Source organism: Tachyglossus aculeatus, chromosome 16 (genome assembly GCF_015852505.1).
Source record: "Tachyglossus aculeatus isolate mTacAcu1 chromosome 16, mTacAcu1.pri, whole genome shotgun sequence".
Taxonomy (NCBI): domain Eukaryota; kingdom Metazoa; phylum Chordata; class Mammalia; order Monotremata; family Tachyglossidae; genus Tachyglossus; species Tachyglossus aculeatus.
Window position 1 is genome coordinate 46,312,919 of NC_052081.1, and position 8,309 is coordinate 46,321,227.

Sequence of the window (8,309 nt, forward strand, 5' to 3'; positions counted from 1 at the left end):
GCGGCGCGAAGGCGGACGGGCCACGCCCACGGCCGGAGCCAATGGGAGCGGCGCAGAGCGGCAGGGCCACGCCCGCACGAGGGGCCACGCCCACACCCGCAGCCAATGGGAGCGGCGCGAAGGCGGGAAGGCCGCGCCCTCCAGAAGCCACGCCCCCCAGGACCCAAGGGGAACGGCGCGGAGGCGGACAGGCCACGCCCACACGCAGGCCACGCCCACACCCGCTGCCAATGGGAGCGGCACTGAGTCGGGCGCGCCACGCCCCCTCCAGAAAGCCACGCCCACGCCTGGAGCCAATGGGAGCGGCGCAGAGCGGCCAGGCCACGCCCCCTCCCGTAGCCACGCCCACCCCCGAGCCACCACCACCACCACCATCATCATCATCATCATCATCATCATCAATATCAATCGTATTTATTGAGCGCTTACTATGTGCAGAGCACTGGACTAAGCGCTTGGGAAGTACAAATTGGCAACATATAGAGACAGTCCCTACCCAACATTGGGCTCACAGTCTAAAAGGGGGAGACAGAGAACAAAACCAAACATACTAACAAAATAAAATAAATAGAATAGATATGTACAAGTAAAATAAATAGATAAATAAATAGGGTAATAAATATGTACAAACATATATACATATATACAGGTGCTGTGGGGAAGGGAAGGAGGTAAGATGGGGGGATGGAGAGAGGGACGAGGGCAAGAGGAAGGAAGGGGCTGAGTGTGGGAAGGCCTCCTGGAGGAGGTGAGCTCTCAGTAGGGCCTTGAAGGGAGGAAGAGAGCTAGCTTGGCGGATGGGCAGAGGGAGGCCATTCCAGGCCCGGGGGAGGACGTGGGCCGGGGGTCGACGGCGGGACAGGCGAGAACGAGGTACGGTGAGGGAAAGCCAATGGGAAAGACGCAGAGCTTCCAGGCCCCAACATGTAGAGACAGTCCCTACCCAACAGTGGGCTCACAGTCTAAAATAAATAGATAAACCACCGCTCCTCCGCAAGCCTCAAACTCCCTGGACCTTCCGGGGAATTTTCTGCGCTCTCTCTTTTCACAGCCCCTCAAGCTGGGATCTTGGAAAACCTCGCCCAGTTATTTAATAATAATAATAATAATGGCATTTATTAAGTGCTTACTATGCGCAAAGCACTGTTCTAAGCGCTGGGGGGAGGAGTTACAAGGTGATCAGGGTGTCCCATGGGGGGCTCAAAGTCTTAATCCCCATTTTCCAGATGAGGGAACTGAGGCCCAGAGAAGTGAAGTGACTTGCCCAAAGTCACACAGCTGACAATTGGCGGAGCTGGGATTTGAACCCATGACCTCTGACTCCAAAGCCCGGGCTCTTTCCACTGAGCCACGCTGCTTCATTCATGCTGCTTCATTAATAATAGTAACAATAATAATGATGATGATGGCATTTGATAAGCACTTATTGTCAGGCACTGTACTAAACGCTGGGGTGGTTACAAGCAAATCAATAATAGTAATAATTATGGTACTTGCTAAGCACTTACTACGTGCCAAGCACTATTCTAAGAGCTGGGGTAGATAACCTCATCTGTAAAAGGGGATTAAGACTGTGAGCCCCACATGGGACAACCTGATCACCTTGTATCCCCCCCAGCACTTAGAACAGTGCTTTGCACATAGTAAGCGCTTAATAAATGCCATCATTATTATTACAAGATAGTTTTCCCCCGGGGGCTTCACAGTCTTAATCCCCATTTTATAGATGAGATAATAATAATGATAATGATGGCATTTATTAAGCACTTACTATGTGCAAAGCACTGCTCTAAGTGCTGGGGAGATCACAAGGTGATCAGGTTGCCGCTTGGGGGGGCTCACAGTCTTCATCCCCATTTTCCAGATGAGGTAACTGAAGCCCAGAGAAGTGAAGTGACTTGCCCAAAGTCCCACAGCTGACAATTGGTGGAGCTGGGATTTGAACCCATGACCTCTGACTCATCATCATCATCAATCAATCGTATTTATTGAGCGCTTACTATGTGCAGAGCACTGTACTAAGCGCTTGGGAAGTACAAATTGGCAACACATATTGACTCCAAAGCCCGGGCTCTTTCCGCAGAGCCACGCTGCTTCTCTAACTTCTGTAACTGAGGAAATGAGAAGTTAAGTGACTTTCCCAAGGTGACGCACAGCAGGCGTGGGGTGGATCTGGGCTCAGAACCCAGGATCTCTGTCTCTGAGGCCCATGCTCTTTCCTCTATCAATCAATCAATCAATCAGTATTTATTGAGCGCTTACTGTGTGCAGAGCACTGGACTAAGCGCTTGGGAAGTCCAAGTTGGCAACATATAGAGACGGTCCCTACCCAACGGTGGGCTCACAGTCTAGTCCTCTAGGCCTTACTGCTTCTAAAATTTGGACCCTGAATCCGATACTTTGAAACAGGTCTTCACTTCCCCATCTGATGCTTTTTTTCTCTTTCTCTTCCTCTTTCTCTCCCTCTCCCTTCTCCTCCTTCTCCTTCCAGATTAATTCCCCCCATCCTTTGCTTCCCTCTGGGTTTCCTGCCCTTTTCCTATCCCTGGATGAAGACCCCTGTGGGCAAGGGTCAGGACGCCTCTGGGCAGAGGGAGGCTTGGTGCAGGGGGAAATGGCCTTAAATTGCAGCAAAGCAGAGTTGGCTCCGACACAAGGAAAAGCTTCCCGACCGTCAGGGAGATTTAATATCAAAACGAGCTAATGGAGGCAATAACGCCGTGCACACCCCTGAAAATCAATCGATCAATCGTATTTATTGAGCGCTTACTGTGTGCAGAGCACTGTACTAAGCGCTTGGGAAGTACAAAGCCCGGGCTCTTTCCACTGAGCTCATGATCTCTTGGGGGGGGTCTCTTTCAGCTCTGGCACTCGGCTGCCAGAGCTCGACTTAAGCGCTTAGTCCAGTGCTCTGCACACAGTAAGCGCTCAGTAAATACGATTGATTGATTGACTGATTAGGGAAGCAGCGTGGCTCAGTGGAAAGAGCCTGGGCTTTGGAGTCAGAGGTCATGGGTTCAAATCCCAGCTCCGCCACTTGTCAGCTGTGTGACTTTGGGCAAGTCACTTCACTCTTCTAGACCGTGAGCCCGCTGTTGGGTAGGGACCGTCTCTATGTGTTGCCGACTTGTACTTCCCAAGCGCTTAGCACAGTGCTCTGCACACAGTAAGCGCTCAATAAATACGACTGATTGATTGATTGATTCTCTGGGCCTCAGCCACCTCATCTGGAAAATGGGGATAAAGTCTGTGAGCCCCCCGTGGGACAACGTGGTGACCTTGTATCTACCCCAGTGCTTAGAACAGTGCTTTGCACATAGTAAGCGCTTAATAAATGCCATTATTATTATTGATTGATTGATTGATTGACTGAGAGGAGCCCCGATCATCATCATCAATCGTATTTATTGAGCGCTTACTATGTGCAGAGCACTGTACTAAGCGCTTGGGAAGTACAAATTGGCAACATATAGAGACAGTCCCTGCCCAACAGTGGGCTCACAGTCTAAAAGGGGGAGACAGAGAACAAAACCAAACACACTAACAAAATAAAATAAATAGAATAGATATGTACAAGTAGAATAAATAGAGTAATAAATATGTACAAACATATATGCAGGTGCTGTGGGGGAGGGAAGAAGGTAAGATGGGGGGGATGGAGAGGGGGACGAGGGGGAGAGGAAGGAAGGGGCTCAGTCTGGGAAGGCCTCCTGGAGGAGGTGAGCTCTCAGCAGGGCCTTGAAGGAATCCGAGGCCACGGCTGAGCTCCCAAGCCAGGACAGGCTAGGTCCTCCCTGTGGGTCAGGGGTGAGCTTTATGGGCGCCGTGGGGTGTGTTTACACGTGTGTGGGTTTGTGGCAGGAAGAGGGTGCGTGCGTGCGTGCGGATGTGGATGTGTGTGCACGGCTGGGAGCAGCTCTCTGCCACCGCCTCGATGACTGTATCCTCTAGACTGTGAGTCCGCTGTTGGGTAGGGCGGCGGGGCTCAGCGGAAAGAGCCCGGGCTTGGGAGTCAGAGGTCATGGGTTCCAATCCCCGCCTCCGCCACTTGTCAGCTGGGTGACTTTGGGCAAGTCATTTCACTTCTCTGGGCCTCAGTGACCTCATCTGGAAAATGGGGATGAAGACTGGGAGCCCCCCGTGGGACCACCTGATTACCTTGTAACCTCCCCAGCGCTTAGGACAGTGCTTTGCACATAGTAAGCACTTAATAAATGCCATTATTATTATTATCTCTATATGTTGCTGACTTGTACTTCCCAAGCGCTTAGTACAGTGCTTTGCACACAGTAAGCGCTCAATAAATATGATTGAATGAATGTATCAGCCTCTTTCCTGACCTTCCAGCCTCCAAAGCACTGTTCTAAGCACTGGGGAGGTTACAAGGTGATCAGGTTGTCCCACGGGGGGCTCTCGGTCTTCATCCCCCTTTTCCAGATGAGGTCACTGAGGCCCAGAGAAGTAAAGTGACTTGCCCAAAGTCACACAGCTGATAATTGGCGGAGCCGGGATTGGAGGGATTCCCCCTCCTCCCCCTCCCCATCACCCCCCCACCTTACCTCTTCCCCTCCCCACAGCACCTGTATATATGTTTGTACAGATTTATTACTCTATTTATTTTACTTGTACATATGTACTATTCTATTTATTTTATTTTGTTAATATGTTTTGTTTTGTTGTCTGTCTCCCCCTTCTAGACTGTGAGTCCACTTTTGGGTAGGGACCGTCTCTAGATGTTGCCAACTTGTACTTCCCAAGCGCTTAGTCCAGTGCTCTGCACACAGTAAATGCTCAATAAATACGATTGAATGAATGAATGAATGACTCTATTTTACTTGTACATATTTACTATTCTATTTATTTTATTTTGTTAATATGTTTTGTTTTGTTGTCTGTCTCCCCCTTCTAGACTGTGACCCCACTATTGGGTAGGGACCGTCTCTAGATGTTGCCAACTTGGACTTCCCAAGCGCTTAGTCCAGTGCTCTGCACACAGTAAGCGCTCAATAAATACAATTGAATGAATGAATGAATTATTCTATTTATTTTACTTGTACACATTTACTATTCTATTTATTTTATTTTGTTAATATGTTTTTTTTTTGTTGTCCGTCTCCCCCTTCTAGACTGTGAGCCCACTATTGGGTAGGGACCGTCTCTAGATGTTGCCAACTTGGACTTCCCAAATGCTTAGTCCAGTGCTCTGCACACAGTAAGCACTCAATAAATGCGATTGAATGAATGAATGTATTACTCTATTTATTTTACTTGTACACATTTACTATTCTATTTATTTTATTTTGTTAATATGTTTTGTTTTGTTGTCTGTCTCCCACTTCTAGACTGTGAGCCCACTATTGGGTAGGGACCGTCTCTAGATGTTGCCAACTTGCACTTCCCAAGCGCTTAGTCCAGTGCTCTGCACACAGTAAGCGCTCAATAAATACGATTGAATAAATAAAATAGAGTAATAAATATGCAGAAACATCTATGCATATATACAGGTGCTGTGGGGAGGGGAAGGAGGTAAGGCAGGAGGGATGGGGAGGGGGAGGAGAGGAAGAGGAAGCCTAGACCCACAGCACTTATGTCCATATCTAGAATTTGATGATGATGATGGCATTTGTTAAGTGCTTACTATGCGCAAAGCACTGTTCTAAGCGCTGGGGGGGTTACAAGGTGATCAGGTTGTCCCTCGTGGGGCTCATGGGTCAGAGGTCATGGGTTCAAATCCCGGCTCCACCAAATGTCAGCTGTGTGACTTTGTGCAAGTCACTTCACTTCTCTGGGCCTCAGTTCCCCCATCTGTAAAATGGGGATTAAGGCTGTGAGCCCCATTTGGGGCAACCTGCTCACCTTGTAACCTCCTCAGCGCTTAGAACAGTGCTTCGCACATAGTAAGCGCTTAACAAATGCCATCACCATTATTATTATTCCAGTCTAGAAGGGGAGACAGACGTGAATATAAATCAAGAGAAGCAGCGTGGCGTAGTGGAAAGAGCCCGGGCTTGGGAGTCGGAGGTCGTGGGTTCTAATCCCGACTCTGCCACTTAGCTGTGTGACTTTGGGCCAGTCACTTCACTTCTCTGGGCCTCAGTCACCTCATCGATAAAATGGGGATGAAGACTGGGAGCCCCCCGGGGGACAACCTGATTACCCTGTATCTACCCCAGCGCTTAGAACAGTGCTTGGCACATAGTAAGCGCTTAATAAATGCTATTATTATTATTATTATTATTATTATTATTATTATTATTATTATTATTATTATCCAGGGCCAACAGGGCCAGAGAGGATCCTCTCCTTACAGCAGAGGGCAGCATGAGCTCGGACACCGAACCCGGACTCCAGGCCAGGACGCCTGGCTTTGGTCTCCTCCCGACAGGAAGCTCTCTCCGTGCCTCAGTTTCCCCATTTGCAAAGTCAATCGATCAATCAATCGTATTTATTGAGCACTTACTGTGTGCAGAGCACTGGACTAAGCGCTTGGGAAGTCCAAGTTGGCAACATAGAGAGACAGTCCCTACCCAACAGTGGGCTCACACTCTAGAAGGGGGAGACAGAGAACAAAATCAAACATGCTAACAAAATAAAATAAATAGAATAGATATCATCATCATCAATCGTATTTATTGAGCGCTTACTGTGTGGAGAGCGCTGTACTAAGCGCTTGGGAAGTCCAAGTTGGCAACATATAGAGACAGTCCCTACCCAACAGTGGGCTCACACTCTGGAAGGGGGAGACGGAGAACAAAACCAAACAAGCTAACAAAATAAAATAAATAGAATCCATATGTACAAGTAAAATAAATAAATAGAGTAATAAATCTGTACAAACATATATAAATATATGCAGGTGCTGTGGGGAAGGGAAGGAGGTAAGATGGGGGGATGGAGAGGGGGACGAGGGGGAGAGGAAGGAAGGGGCTCAGTCTGGGAAGGCCTCCTGGAGGAGGTGAGCTCTCAGTAGGGCCTTGAAGGGAGGAAGAGAGCTAAGTCGAATCCCTTCCCCCTGCTCCACCTGAGCTTCGACAGCAACGGGGAGTGGAGGACCTGGGAAAGAAACAGAAAGGGGGGAAGAACGCACCCTTTCCCCGAGACACGGTTTGGTTTTAAAAAGCGGGGTCTGGGAAAATCGTGCCGCCTCCAAGAAGCCTTCCCTGACTATCCTCTCCTCTTCTCAAGCACTTGGGAAAGCTCTGTAGAGTGAGAATACACGGTTCCTGCTCTCAAGGAGTTTAATCCCTAAAAACCAAAGGCAGTGCGGTGTTTGAGCAAAAGGTCAATTTGTGTATGAATTTCGAGATCGATTAAGCTCTTAGTGTGGACCAAAGCTGGACCCTGGGGTCTCTACAACATAATCGGGCTGGAGTCCATTCATTCGTTCAATCGTATTTATCGAGCGCTTACTGTGTGCAGAGCACTGTACTAAGCGCTTGGGAAGTCCAAGTTGGCAACATCTAGAGACGGTCCCTACCCAACAGCGGGCTCACAGTCTAGAAGGGGGAGACAGACAACAAAGCAAAACATACTAACAAAATAAAATAAATAGAATAAATACGTACAGGTAAAATGAATAAATAAATAGAGTAATAAATATGTACAAACATATATACGTATATACAGGTCTATCCTATCTCACCCGGAGAAAGCGCAGGGTGGAATGGTTTGCTGAAGGCCAGGTGGCTGTGAGCCCGTTGTGGGCAGGGATTGTCTCTATCTATTGCCGAATTGCACTTTCCAAGCGCTTAGTACAGTGCTCTGCACACGGTAAGCGCTCGATAAATACGACTAAATGAAATGAAAGCGAAGCAGTAATGGAAAGAGCCCCTGCCTGAGAGTCTGGAGACTTGGATTCCAAACCCGGTTCGACCCTGGACAAGTCGCTTAACTTCTCTGGGCTTCAGTTTAACCATCTGTACAATCAATCAATCAATCAATCGTATTTATTGAGCGCTTACTGCGTGCAGAGCACTGTACTAAGCGCTTGGGAAGTACAAGTTGGCAACATATATGGCTCCCACAGTATTCATTTCCCTAAAATCTTTCTTCTGATGAGCCCAGAGCACTTTCCCATCTACTATCTCACTCCCATGGGACGCTGTTATCTTCAATTACCAGATAGATAAACCCGAGGCCCAGAGAGGTTAAGGAACTATTCATTCATTCATTCAATCGTATTTATTGAGCGCTTACTGTGTCCAGGGCACTGTACTAAGCGCTTGGGAAGTACAAGTTGGCAACATATAGAGACGGTCCCTACCCAACAACAAGCTCACGGTCTAGAGGGGGAGACAGATATTAATACA